The sequence below is a fragment of the Oncorhynchus gorbuscha genome, linkage group LG05 (assembly GCF_021184085.1).
Source record: "Oncorhynchus gorbuscha isolate QuinsamMale2020 ecotype Even-year linkage group LG05, OgorEven_v1.0, whole genome shotgun sequence".
Classification (NCBI taxonomy): Eukaryota; Metazoa; Chordata; class Actinopteri; order Salmoniformes; family Salmonidae; genus Oncorhynchus; species Oncorhynchus gorbuscha.
The window spans coordinates 65,045,903-65,060,153 of record NC_060177.1 but is presented as its reverse complement, the minus strand read 5'-3'; the positions used below and the strand labels follow the sequence as shown (position 1 = coordinate 65,060,153).

Genomic DNA, 14,251 nt, shown 5'->3' with positions numbered 1-14,251 from the left:
GCAAAGTAGAAGTGACACCTCAACTAAAACAGGTGGAGGGAGCAGAGAAGCAGCCATTAGTTTAGGCTGACATGGTGCTGGGGTGAAGAGGACAACAGACATTAATTATGCACCCGAAATGTCACACATTTTGTCGCAAAAGTCAAGAGGGCTCTTTGAGTGTGTGTGTGTGTGTGTGTGTGTGTGTGTGTGTGTGTGTGTGTGTGTGTGTGTGTGTGTGTGTGTGTGTGTGTGTGTGTGTGTGTGTGTGTGTGTGTGTGTGTGTGTGTGTGTGTGTGTGTGTGTGTGTGTGTGTGTGTGTGTGTGTGCGTGCGTGCGTGCGTGCGTGCGTGCGTGCGTGCGTGTAATCTGTGAAATGCATGAAATCAGGATTATTGGCCAGGGGCAGGATTCTAAGCTTTAAAGCTTCTGCAAAGAGAGATCCAGAATATGTTTGTGTTGCCTTTGTGAGGACAATCTCCCCCACACCACGGTCCCCCACCCTCAACTCCACTCTCAGCACATATGTAGGCTACCCTTCCACAGCCTCTTTTTCTCTAGCTCTTGGTTGACCTGACCCAACCAAATACATTTTATAGGCTGATCTGGCATACGTCATATATTAAAGATAATCAGCCATGAAAGCAGATTAGACAAATCTGATTTAGTTATGTCTCTACTTTCAGGTTGTTTTGCTCTCCACCTCTTCTCTGTGACAGTATAGGGCGACTGCACTGTTATAATGCGGTGGATTTATAAATTAACACACTAAACTAATCCCTTACTTTCCATGTCACCCTCCCTATCATATACCCTCTCATATACCCTCTCTTTTAGATCACTCACAGCCGAAAATATTTAAATGTTATATTCATCCAATGTCTGCCACAATTTTGGATGACGTGATGATGTCACCGCTGCTCATGCTGCTCCCTGTGCTCATTGACTGCTAGTGCGCATGTGATGTTGGTCCACTTAAACCAGATGCACCCCGGATATAGACAGTCCATGAATCGGCGTAAGCGAACGTGAGTAGATTACCTTGAAAACAACAGTCAGACATCTTGGACGCATTCTCCATTTCTTTATACCTCAGTGGATAGATCAGGTTAGATACACACAGACCGCGTAGACCGCATGAGAGAGGAATATACACAACACAACAACGAGAGGGATAGAGACCATTCGTGAAAGTATGCCTTATCTACTTTGAAGAACCAGTAAAATGATTTTGTCAGACAGCTAGGCAGGCTAGCCTAGCTAAATAAGATGACTAAAGCCAGTAGTACAGTATGGGGAGCACAGAGATACCATTAGATGGTTGTCTGGCTGGCTGTTTACTGCCTAAGCAGAGATTAAAAAAAAATAAAAATGTAACCTTTTTTTTTTACCTTAACCAGGCAAGTCAGTTAAGAACATATTCTTATTTTCAATGACGGCCTGGGAACAGTGGGTTAACTGCCTGTTCAGGGGCAGAACGACAGATTTGTACCTTGTCAGCTCGGGGGTTTGAACTCGCAACCTTCCGGTTACTAGTCCAACGCTCTAACCACTAGGCTACGCTTCCGCCCATGGAAATAATGGCAAAAACAATGGGTCCTGCTGAAAAAGTTTCAATACCACTGCTTTAAGGAATTAAAAATAATAAAGTCATCAAATAAAAACAAAGTAATATACACTACTGAGATATTGTATTATTTCATAGTAATTTACTATTTTTCTATTGATGTCTACCCAATGTGGACGTGACAGAGACAATGGAATATGTTCAATGTTTTGGCAATTAAAGGTTCACTATTGTGGGGTTTGGAATTTCCATTAAAAACTCTAAAATCATTTTAATGCCATTATTCCATAATGCATTTAATTAATGTAAAAAAATATTTAAATCAGATAAGAACGTGATTATATTTTAATAATCGAACCAACTTCAAAAAGCACTTATCGCTCAGCATGAACCTTCTCTCTTGGCATGAGAACATACTGTACAGTACATCCTCAAACGCAGCACTGGTCTTTGTGTCAGTAGAAGGCCCTTGAACCAGTGTGCAACGAGAGGTCTCATTTGCTCAAATGCCAATATTCTAACAAAACCTCACAGGCACATCGGGGGAAGAGAGTTCACCTCAGCATAGGTTTCTGGATTGTCTTTCTAACAAGGGCATTTGAAAGGGTTTTGGCTCTCTCTGAATATAGATTGGCAATAAATATACATTCTTAATTAATCAATGACTTCAACGAAAAGAAATCAGTTTGAGAAATAGTTGTACCTGTTTAGAAAACAGCTTTGTAGACAGCTCTATCAGTCTGGTCATGTTGTTGACTCGTCTAAATGGCCTCTGAGGGCTGGCACCATCTCAGTATCCTCCTCAGCATATCTGGAGAGAAACACAGAGCAGCAAGCAGCAGAAAGTGGAACGCAACCCCCTGGAACACCTGCCCCCAAAACCCTACCAAAGAGAGGCTGGACCATTGGACTTGACAACTGCCTAAAGATACCATGGGATGCAGGAGGGAAGGGTTAATAACATTCCCAGAATCATAGGTGATTAGGAACAGTTACTAACTGACCTGATTAACCTTTTTTAAATCTTATTTGAAATGTTTTACCTTACACTGACCTAATTGAAATTAATATCTTGCTTCGGTAGCTCCCCTAATAAAAACAATAGTCAATACAAATTTCATGGAGGAACGGAGCCTACAAGACATCATTATAGTAGTGGTTAATCCTCTGTCTTTAAAAGAACCCCTTCAATATGTGTGGATATACTGGACGCATACCTGTCTCCCTACTCCTGTATTCATCAGTCCATCAGGGACCCCAGGGAATCTCAGTTGTCATGGGGACGTGCGTCCTGCCAGCTGGGCTGTGGGTTTGGCCACTGTAGACAGAGGGCATCCATTAGCCAGCAGCACTGTTCTATTTAAACAGCAGCAGTGGAGGTGGACAGGGTGAGATAAGAACTGTTTCTAATAAAACTAGATGGATGCACACGGCCCTTGATTCATCACAAACTGATGTGGTAGAGGGGCCGCAGGCATGAATTTCTCCTCAAAGAAAAATGTATGATGTATAGGCACATCCTATAATGATTTCTTTATCTCCATCATGGAACAGAATAGCTAGCCTAAACGAACAAGGCATATGTGACAGTGGTAGCTGACTCACTGTGCTGTTGCTGCATTCGAATGTCTAAATGATTTACTATGTAGGGCTAGACTAGTTGGTCCTGCAGAGATTTGCGTGTCTTTGCCTTTAAACTGAAATGGGGGCGTTGAAATGGTATTCAGCTCTCATAAATCCGCATATACACCGAGTGTAAAAAATATTAAGAATACCTTCCTAATATCGAGTTGCAACCCCCCAACCACCCAAAGGCACTTCAATATTTTGTCTTGCCCATTCACCCTATGAATGGCACACATACACAATCCATCTCTCAATTGTCTGAAGGCTTCAAAATCCTTCTTAAACCCGTCTCCTCCCCTTCATCTACACTGACTGAAGTGGATTTAACATCAATAAGGGATCATAGCTTTCACCTGAATTCACCTGGTCAGTCTATGTCATGGAAAAACTGCAGGTGTTCTTAATGTTTTGTATACTCAGTGTATGCCTGTCACTGAAAGTCTCTCAATTAGCCCATGTCAGTAAAAACACATTTGACTAGTAAATTAGTCTAGCCAGCTATCTAAATGTGTAGTAATTATATCCAAATTACCGGCCATTTCATGTTCATAATGTTTTGTACGTTGTGTTACAAGACATACTTTCCAAATGCACCTCAGAATGAAGCTTCGTCACACAGATTGATGATTAAATGATGATTAAAACCATTGAACACCATACATTGTGACTGTTTTAATCATTTCTCACCCTATATTCTCTTCAGCATAATGATCACTGGTATTATTCTCCCCAGGACAGAAACCAGGCAATGGGACAATCATTGTAGGCTGTCTGAAGCTACGGTTTTGGGAGCGTTTCACAGATTAAAATGAAGAATTAAACATATTTTTAAACGAATATCAGAAGATAGAAAATCGGTCAGTGGTCTCTTACCTTTTGCATTGATGCAAGTTTGACCATCGGTCCAAAATGCACCTGTCTCGCACCATCTGTGTCAGCAAGGATGGCGCTATAAAGGGCTCCAACTGTGTCCGACTAATCCTCTTCGGGTAGAATGAGCGATGTACAAAATTGTCAGTGATATATAATATAGATATTCTGAATGAAAAGCGAATCTTTATCATCAATGGTTTTGTGATGCAGAGCGCACAAAAACCTATTCCAATTTACCCGTTGAGTGCGTCAGTTTGCCTTGAGCAGAGAGGTCGGGTGAGAGCGAAGCAGCTGCCTCTGATGGGCGGTTAATAATGGAAAGTAAATAACAAGACTGAAGCCTGGACAAAGGAGTGTTTGGATGGCACGAGGAATTAACCCGCAGATGTCTGTATTTTGTATGCGAGCGCTTGTAGGCTACGGACTCCAGCTGCCACAGATCTACGAGTACGTTCTATTGTAATGCAAACTGATGACAGAATGAATGCCCGTCAGTCTCCTCTACCATCTGCGTTCCCTCGGTAACCAGAAACTTGCCTGTAGGCGCCATCCAAGCGTTTTCACATTGGCTACAGATTATGGCTAAAACAATATAATCTCTGCAGTGAGTCTGAATACAATAGAATGAAACACTTAATACGGGGATGTCTAGGCCAATGCCATTTTAGCCCATATAGTGTCCAGTTTGGTAAGAAATTATCATATGATTAGCCTTGCCTGCACAGTGCCATGGGGAAATTGAAAGAAAGAACCCTTCTATATGTGTGAACCCCCATAATATATTCTAAATAATGGCCTCATCTCACACAAAAAGCTATTATATGCTAGAATGGTCATTTATTTTTTTGTAAACTCAGCAAAAAAAGAAACGTCCTCTCACTGTCAACTGTGTTAATTTTCAGCAAATTTAACATGTGTAAATATTTGAATGAACATAACAAGACTCAACAACTGAGACATAAACTGAACAAGTTCCACAGACATGTGACTAACATAAATTGAATAATGTCTCCCAGTACAAAAGGGTGTCAAAATCAAAAGTAACAGTCAGTATCTGGTGTGGCCACCAGCTGCATTAAGTACTGCAGTGCATCTCCTCCTCATGGACTGCACTGGATTTGCCAGTTCTTTCTGTGAGATGTTACCCCACTCTTCCACCAAGGCACCTGCGAGTTCCCAGACATTTCTGGGGGGAATGGCCCTAGCCCTCACCCTCCGATCCAACAGGTCCCAGACGTGTCCCATTGAGATCCGGGCTCGTTGCCGGCCATGGCAGAACACTGACATTCCTGTCTTGCAAGAAATCATGCACATAACGAGCAGTATGGCTGGTGGCATTGTCATGCTGGAGGGTCATGTCAGGATGAGGCTGCAGGAAGGGTACCACATGGATGTCTTCCCTGTAATGCACAGAGTTGAGATTGCCTGCAATGACAACAAGCTCAGTCCGATGATGCTGTGACACACCATCCCAGACCATGACGGACCCTCCACCTCCAAATCAATCCCGCTCCAGAGTACAGGCCTCTGTGTAATGCTCATTCTTTCAACGATAAACGCAAATCTGACCATCAACCCTGGTGAGACAAAACCGCGACTTGTCAGTGAAGAGCACCTGTCTAGTCCAGCGACGGTGGGTTTGTGCCCATAGGCCGATGTTGTTGCCGGTGATGTCTGGTGAGTACCTGCCTTACAACAACCCCACAAGCCCTCAGTCCAGCCTCTCTCAGCCTATTGCACTGATGGGGGGATTGTGCATTCCTGGTGTAACTCGGGCAGTTGTTGTTGCCATCCTGTACCTGTCCCGCAGGTGTGATGTTCGGATGTATCGATTCTGTGCAGGTGTTGTTACACGTGGTCTGCCACCACAAGGACTTCCTGTAGCTCTGTCTTAGGCGTCTCACAGTACGGACAATGCAATTTATTGCCCGGCCACATCTGCAGTCCTCATGTCTCCTTGCAGCATGCCCAAGGCACGTTCATTCAGATGAGCAGGGACCCTGGGCATCTTTCATTTGGTGTTGTTCAGAGTCAGTAGAAAGGCCTCTTTAGTGTCCTAGTTTTTCATAACTGTGACCTTAATTGCCTACCGTCTGTAAGCTGTTAGTGTCTTAATGACCGTTCCACAGGTGCATGTTCATTAATTGTTTATTGTTCATTGAACAAGCATGGGAAACAGTGTTTAAACCATTTACAATGAAGATCTGTGAAGACATTTGGATTTTTACAAATTATCTTTGAAAGACAGGGTCCTGAAAAGTCCTGCTGAGTTTATATTCATTAGTATCCAGCATGGTGCTGTCATCCAACAGTCTGCACTCGGAGCCATTTCTCCACTCTTGTTTGAAGGTTGTTCATTCACTGTTCTCTTTTCTCTTGTTTCCTTTAATCTCTCACATAAATTAATTCTATCCACGATTAAAGCTATCACACACAATTTTGTAATTTGGCAGAACTATCCTTTAAACGAAACGCGTCGAAAGATTTGGTCACTTTGCGATTTTGTAGCTGAGGGAAACAAACATGACGTCGCGTTGCTACTTCCTGAAAAGATTGAGAGCTTGTTCACTGAATTTAGATGATTTGTCTTTCTTTTTTCAATGTGTGAAGCATGTTTTGGCATATGATATGAACTATTTTAATAAAACAGAGCTACTGTCAAGTTGCTGTAATGTCAAGACAAAATAAGTTCATGAGTAAGAATTTGCTTAACATGTCACAAAAGTTGCATGGACTCTGTGTGCAATTATAGTGTTTAACATGATTTTTGAATGACTACCTCATCTCTGTACCCCACACATATGTATATGTAAGGTCCCTCAGTCGAGCAGTGAATTTCAAACACCGACTCAACCACAAAGACCAGGGAGGTTTTCCAATGCCTCACAAAGAAGGGCACCAATTGGTATATGGGTAAAAAAAAAGCAGACATTGAATATTCCTTTGAGGATGATGAAGTTATTAATTGCACTTTGGATGGTGTATCAATACATCCAGTCACTACAAAGATACAGGTGTCCTTCATAACTCAGTTGCCAGAGAGGAAGGAAACCGATCAGGGATTTCACCGTGAGGCCAATGGTGACTTTAAAAATGTTACAGAATTTGATGGCTGTGATAGTAAAAAACTGAGGATGGCTCAACAAAATTGTAGTTACTCCACAATACTAACCTTATTGACAGAGTGAAAAGAAGGAAGCTTGTACAGAATACAAATATTCCAAAACATGCATCCTGTTTGCAACAAGTCACTAAAGTAATACTGCAAAAAAATGTGGCAAAGCAATAAACTTTTTGTAATGAATACAAAGTGTTATGTTTGGGCCAAATACAATACAACACATTACTGAGTACCACTCTCCATATTTTCAAGCATAGTGGTGGCTGCAACATGTTATTGGTATGCTTGTAACTTTCAGGGACTAAACGTACAGAAGGGAGCTAAGCACAGGCAAAATCCTAGAGGAAAACCTGGTTCAGTCTGCTTTCCACTAGACAATGGGAGAATAAGTCATCTTTCAGCAGGACAATAATCTAAAACACAAGGCCAAATCTACACTGGAGTTGCTTACCAAGACGACAATAAATGTTCCTGAGTGGCCAAGTTATAGTTGACTGAAATCTATGGAAAGACCTGAAAATGGTTGTCTAGGAATGATCAACAACCAATTTGACAGAGACTGAAGAATTTAAAAAACAATAAAATGGGTAAACGTTGCACAATCCATGTGTGGAAAGCTCTTAGAGACAGCTCTTAGAGACCCAGAAAGACTGTAATCGCTGCCAAAGGTGCTTCTACAAATGATTGACTTAGCGGTGTGAATAGCTATGTAAATGAGATATTTCTCATTTTCAATGGATTTGTAATTCACTTTTTCATTATGGGATATTGTGTGTAGATGGGTGAGAAAAAATATATGTTTAATACATTTTGAATTCAGCCTGTAACACAACAAAATAAATCAAGGGGTAAAGGGGTATGAACACTTTCTGAAGGCACTGTATGTTATTTTCAGAGGTTGACTGGCTCATCATTTGAAGCTCATTTACTGCATTTCTATACAATATAACAAATCTAAAATGATAGTTGATGAACAGCAAAAAATATCCCCAGCCATTATCACGTTGGGTGATGTAGCTTCATTCACCACAGTTGATCTACAAACACATAGCCTATTAGCTATACAATTAGCTGCTACACATTCTCACATTATCTTAACACCGGGAATAAAAACTATAATTGAATACGTAGAGAGGGATCTGTTAGCAGAAAAAAAACATTTTATTAACAAAAGGTAAACACATACGTTTGCTTTACAGGACATATTCTTTTGTTGCAGTTTTACAGCTAATTTCCTGCAATTCTACACATTTTGCCCTGGGGTGGGGAGCCATTTTTGCAGTTTTAAAGCTTCACATTTTGCCATGACCTATGCCAAGTTAATATGATATCTGATTGAAAGTGACTAACAAAATCAATGGGGGCCCCCTGGAGGTCAGGGTCCTTGGCTATGTGCCCGGTCGTTAATTTAGCCATGATTACTATACGTTTACTGACATGGGCTAATTGAATGACTGACATACACTGAGTACAAAACATGAAGAACACAGGCTCTTTCCATGACAGACTGACCAGGTGAATAGAAGTGACAGCCTATGATCCCTTATTGATGTCACTTGTTAAATCCACTTCTAATCAGTGTAGCTGAAGAGGAGACAGGTTAAAAACCCCTAGAATCTATTGACGCACCGGTGCATCAATTTTTATGTAACATAATAAAAAAATCCCCAACAAAACCCGTCAGTTTAAGCTTTTGGGCTGCGACTTAATCCACCGCATCCACCAATGGCGGCCTTCCGTATCTGCGGTGGAAGGTGGCCGAGCTACAGCAGTGTTTGTCAGACCATGAGACATCCCGAAAATCAGTCTTCTCACGAAAACGTCTGTAGCATCCGAAGGGGGAGGTTCTCACAAACAAAATGGTGTTCTCCGTTTTGCTCTATGACCTCCAAAAGTGTCATGGGACTGGTCTGAAGGCAACTGGTACCGCTTTTAAAAAATGAATGGAAGTATGGAGGTAGTTTGGTGCCTAGCACGCACCCTACATGTGGAAGTAAATCATTAACCTTGTCTTTATACCTGTTCAGACAACCCATTCCAGGTGGCAGTATGCACCCTTGCCTACTGTGAAATGGAGAAGGCCCTCCACGGCGTTGCCAATGCCATCACAGAACTATTATGGCACAGATGCAAAGAGCCCTCTATCTACCTCTGTGTAGTAGGCCTACCTGCGATGTTCAACACATCCTTACTTCCTCATTTGGTCTGATTGGTCGATTGTGTCCCAAATGTTATCTTATTAGTTCAACACATCCTTACTTCCTCATTTGGTCTGATTGGTCGATTGTGTCCCAAATGTTATCTTATTAGCTACCTTGGCCTTTTCTAGTCTATTAACTCTTCTCTATTGGCTTTGCCGATAGTCCCTCTACATAGCAAAGCTGCTGTTATGCCAGCCGACACTCATCACTACCTGAGCCATGAGCACAGAAAATCAATAGCAGCAAGCAAGCTCATTCTCCAACAGAAAGGTGCAGTATTGAGAAATGGATGAATTGACAGTGACCAAAAACTCCTGTTGCAAATATTCGTTTAGCTAATTCACTAATAAAAAGGCTCGTGCCGACGTGCCCAGACATGCATGCAAGCTAGCTAAGCAGATAGCTAAGATTACAATAAATTACCCTTTCATCTGTGGTGTTAGCTAGCTATATTAGTGACTATGCTACCTAGCTGGCTAGATAAACATGGTGATAAAATATCAGATAGGAGCTAATAGCTAACGTTAGCTGTTTATCATTTTGTACATGCACCATTTTCAGCAACGAGCCATCTGACTTGCATTGTAAAGTTAGCTATTTACTAGTGTAAACTATCTGACCAGACGCAATCTTATCCGTAAATGTCCAGTTGAGTCGGATTAGATGTCACACCTGCTCCTGCTACGCCCTTTGGTGGTCGCCCGGTGTCTCCTTGATCTACAGTTATTTCCCTGTACTCTCTCTCTCCCTCTTCCTCTGTTTAATTGTGTGGTTGGAGACCGATGTGCTGGAGTCATAAATCAAGACCTCTATATACCCATTCCTGCCACTTCCGATCTGCCACTCTGCCAGATCGTAATCTCTGCTCAGTCAGTTATCATTCTAGCCTTTTGTCTATTCTCAAGATCCTGTTGCTCTGCTGTGCTCGTTTTCCTGCCTTACACCATTTTTGTCCTCTCCTTGTAGTTACCGCTCTGCCTCTGGCTCCTGTTCCACATCTCACCACCAACCACCTTGCTCTGGATATCACTCACCACCATTAACTTGGATTCCCCTCAAGACCTGTTCCCCTGTTCTACTCAGCCAACTCCAACCTCACTCTACACTCCTGTTTTTTTACAACTCATCTGAGCTACCCCGGTTCTGCACCCCCCATTTCTCTGTTCATTAAACATTTGTACATTCATCCCGGTTTCCACTTCTGAGTCCGCTTTTGGGTTCCCCCCTTCACTCATCATAACATTAGATTATTGTCTTAACAGGGAAAGAAGGACGTTTGCCTAAATAAAGGTTGGCAATAGGTTTAGATATCTAAAGCCTTGTTGAAATTGCCAGTTTGAAGTGACTCAACAACAAACAAAAAATGCTAGCTAGCTAGCAACTTGTAAACAATTACTCATTCCTATAAGTACTATTTTAATAGTAATGTTAAATAATACACATTGGCTGCTAAGCCAATTATATTATATGATTTTTGCCTCCCTTTGAAGTTGATTGTGATGGTAACGGCAATTGTTTTTGATGATAATTATTAGGTGGAGGTTGTTAGCTACAATGGTATTGTAGCGACCCGCACAGACAGCTGTGTGTTATGTGTTAGGCTAGGAGGTGGTTGTGTTGTACTGACCAGTACCCGGTGTTCGCGGGGTCCGACATGTCAATCAACCTGCTATCTGCCAATCACGGGAATGCCTGGAATGTTCTGATGCCGGGCATCCTGGTGGTTGGCGGAGTGGCGTGGAGGGGGGTTGGGCAGGGGGGTGGAGCATTGGAAGTTAAGACCAGGTTCAGCCTTTGTTCTCTCTCTCTTACGTCTGGGCTTCACAAGAGAAGGTCACGATTGGCTTGTGGGTTATCTGTCATCTATTTGGCGTGTGCTACGGCCCAAACAGTAGCCTGTGTAAAGTGGGTTTAATAAACCGTCAATTCGCAAACTCAAGCCTCTGTCTGGACAACTGTTCATTTATGATCTAGTCAGGTCATTACATTGGTGTCAGAAGTAAAAACGTTGATACAAGTTAGCCAGCTAGCTAGCTGACTTATGTGGCTAGCTACCGTAGGTGAGAACGGGGATTGAAAATGCTTCGAGGTAATCCGAAAGTGAAGGTGGAGGTAGGGGACGATTATGGCCAAGGAGGTGCGTGTGAATGGACGTCGGGGGTTCTGTCTGAGGAGATCGCCAGGGCGTCGGAGCGCAGAGGCCGCTTGAGGGAGGACGTTAGAGCGATGGCGGCTGAAGCGGGATTCGCGCGGATTCTGGTGGGCGGACCGAAGTGGTGACGTCGACGCGGCGTGATGAGGAATCTGGGGCTCAGGATGTAAACAAACATGGCGGCGCCCAGTTCCCGGCTGCGTCCGTATCTGTTAAGACCCCGAAGTATTCCGGTAAGGCGGATTGGGAAGCTTTTCATGCTCAGTTTGAACTGTTAGCTCATTTTAGGGGGTGGTCGAATGAAGAAAGGGCACTGCAGTTGGCTTTATGCCTCACGGATGAAGCTCTGGCCTGTTTGATATTGATTAGCCCCGAGGACAGGCATGATTATAGTGCTTTAGTGGGAGCACTGAGGAGGCGCTATGGACAGTGTGTACAGCCCGGGCTACTGCGCTCCGAACTGAGTAATAGACGCAGGCAGCCTGGAGAGCCTCTACGGGTGCTAGCTAATGACATTGAGAGCCTCTATCGGCGGGCATATGCTCACATGCCCCCCTCCGTGCAGAGCGAGCTAGCACGGGACCAGTTCATACAGGCGCTCTCTCCTACGGAGCTGCGCATACAGACCCAGCTGGCTCATCCTGAGTCATTGCAGACAGCCTTGGAGATGGCTTTGGAGAGGGAGCTGGTGTGGGCTGGGGCTTCAGCTGGGGCTTTGGTGGGGGTGCAGGGAGACACACCCTCTGTGCGAGCTGGGGGGCAGAGCAGCCCGGAGCCGGAAAAGCCTGCTTGGGTGGCCGAAATGACAAAACTCATTCGTGCTGTGTCGCTACAGGCGGCACGAAACACACGCCCTGGTCCCAGGGTCTGCTGGGGTTGTGGCCAGCCAGGCCATCTGCGCCGAGATTGCCCCATGTCCCCCAGAGCTCAGGGAAACGGCTCGGGGTCCGCATAGACCGGGTAGTGCGGACCCCTGGCTTTCTATCCCAACCACCATCATCTTCAGGAGGAGCCCACCGGCACAGACGGGGAAGCAAGGCTCCACTTCCCCCAGAAGCAGACGAGGGCAAGCGGATGGAGCCTGTTGTTGTGGTGGGCCGGACCTGTGTTGGGGACTTTTGTCATGTCCCTGTCACTGTGGAGGGGGTGCCCTGCTCCGCCCTGGTGGACACTGGGTCCACAGTAACCCTGGTGAGGCCAGATATTGTGCCAGGTTGGACTCAGTGTGAGCCTACAACTGTGCAGCTCCGCACAGTCACAGGTGAGCTGGCACCCATGAAAGGGAAGGGAATAATGACGCTGACAGTAGGGGGCAGGATTGTGCGTCATCCTGTGTGGGTGGCGGCTGTGCAGGACCCTTGTATCCTGGGGTTGGACTTTCTTAGGAGCACAGGCTGCCAGTTAGACCTAAATAGGGGCACACTGAGCTTCCAGGGAGGGACGGAAGTCACCATGGCCCCCCCTAATGTCACATTCACTCAACCCAACAAACCCTTTACTCCAACAGTTAAAGCAGCAGAGACTCATGGCTGCGCCCCCTCCCCCACAGCTGTGTGTGACTTTTCCCCAGTCCCCTGTCACCTACGGCGGTGTGTTACATTCCCCCAGCTACCTCCATGACACAGCCTTCTGTGAGCCCGGGCCGCACCCCCCCAGCCCAGCTACCCCAGATGGGAGAGGAGAGGACACTGTCTGCATTGAGGGAGATATGGGGGAGGAACTGTGTTGGTCTTGACCCTGAACAGCAGGAACAGTTGTGGCAGTTGCTGTTTGAATTCAGAGACAGCTTTGCGTTGAGTGAGGAAGAGGTGGGTCAGACTCATCTGGTGCAGCATGAGATCGACACAGGTGATGCTCGACCCATCAAGATGCGTCCCCGCCGTATCCCGCTGGCACGCCAGGAGGCGGCAGACAAGGCTGTGTTGGAGATGCAGCGGGCAGACTTCATTGAGCCCTCAGACAGCCCCTGGGCGGCGCCAGTCGTCAAGGTTCCGAAGAAGGGGGCAAGCTGAGGTTCTGTGCGGACTACAGGCGGCTGAATGAGGTAACCAGGAAGGACTCATACCCCATACCACGTATCGATGAGTCGCTGGACCGGGTTAGGGGGTCCTCCTGGTTCTCCTCACTAGACCTCCGCAGTGGCTACTGGCAGGTGCCCCTCTCCCCAGAGGCCAGAGCCAAAACTGCGTTCTCCACTAACAGAGGACACTGGCAGTTCAAGGTCCTGTGCTTTGGCCTGTGCAACGCTCCAGCTACTTTTGAGTGTTTGATGGACAGGGTGCTGGATGGCATCCCCCGACAGCAGTGTCTGGTATACCTCGATGACATCCTGGCCCATGGCAGCTCCTTCCAGTCAGCCCTGGGGGCGCTACGGCGTGTGCTGGAGAGGGTGGCTGCCGCAGGTCTGAAGCTCCACCCCGAGAAGTGCCACTTCATGAGGAGAGAGGTGTCCTTCTTGGGCCACCGAGTGGGGAAGGAGGGGATCAGCACCATGGAAGACAAAGTAGGGGCTGTCAGAGACTGGCCCACCCCCACCGACCAGCGTCAGCTGAAGAGCTTCCTGGGCCTGGCCTCGTACTACAGGAGGTTTGTACGGGGCTTCTCAAGCGTTGCTGCTCCACTGAACCGCCTGCTGCCGAAGGACAAGGCTTTCACTTGGACAGTGGAGTGTGAGGAGGCGTTCAACACCCTCAAACGTGCACTGATCGAGGCCCCCGTGCTCGCCCCCCCTG

General features: G+C 45.5%; 1 long non-coding RNA gene across 1 annotated transcript in view; it reads right to left on the bottom strand.

Annotated features, from left to right (window-relative positions):
• The window catches only part of LOC124036312, a 7,537-nt gene extending 2,993 nt beyond the window's left edge, over nt 1-4,544 (bottom strand). Inside the window, exons 1-3 of the long non-coding RNA XR_006838904.1 lie at nt 4,283-4,544; nt 4,046-4,155; nt 2,250-2,864 (exon numbers count right to left, since the gene is read on the bottom strand). This is a non-coding gene — a long non-coding RNA (uncharacterized LOC124036312). The remainder of the gene's footprint in view (nt 1-2,249; nt 2,865-4,045; nt 4,156-4,282) is intronic.
• Nucleotides 4,545-14,251: the final 9,707 nt, after the last annotated feature.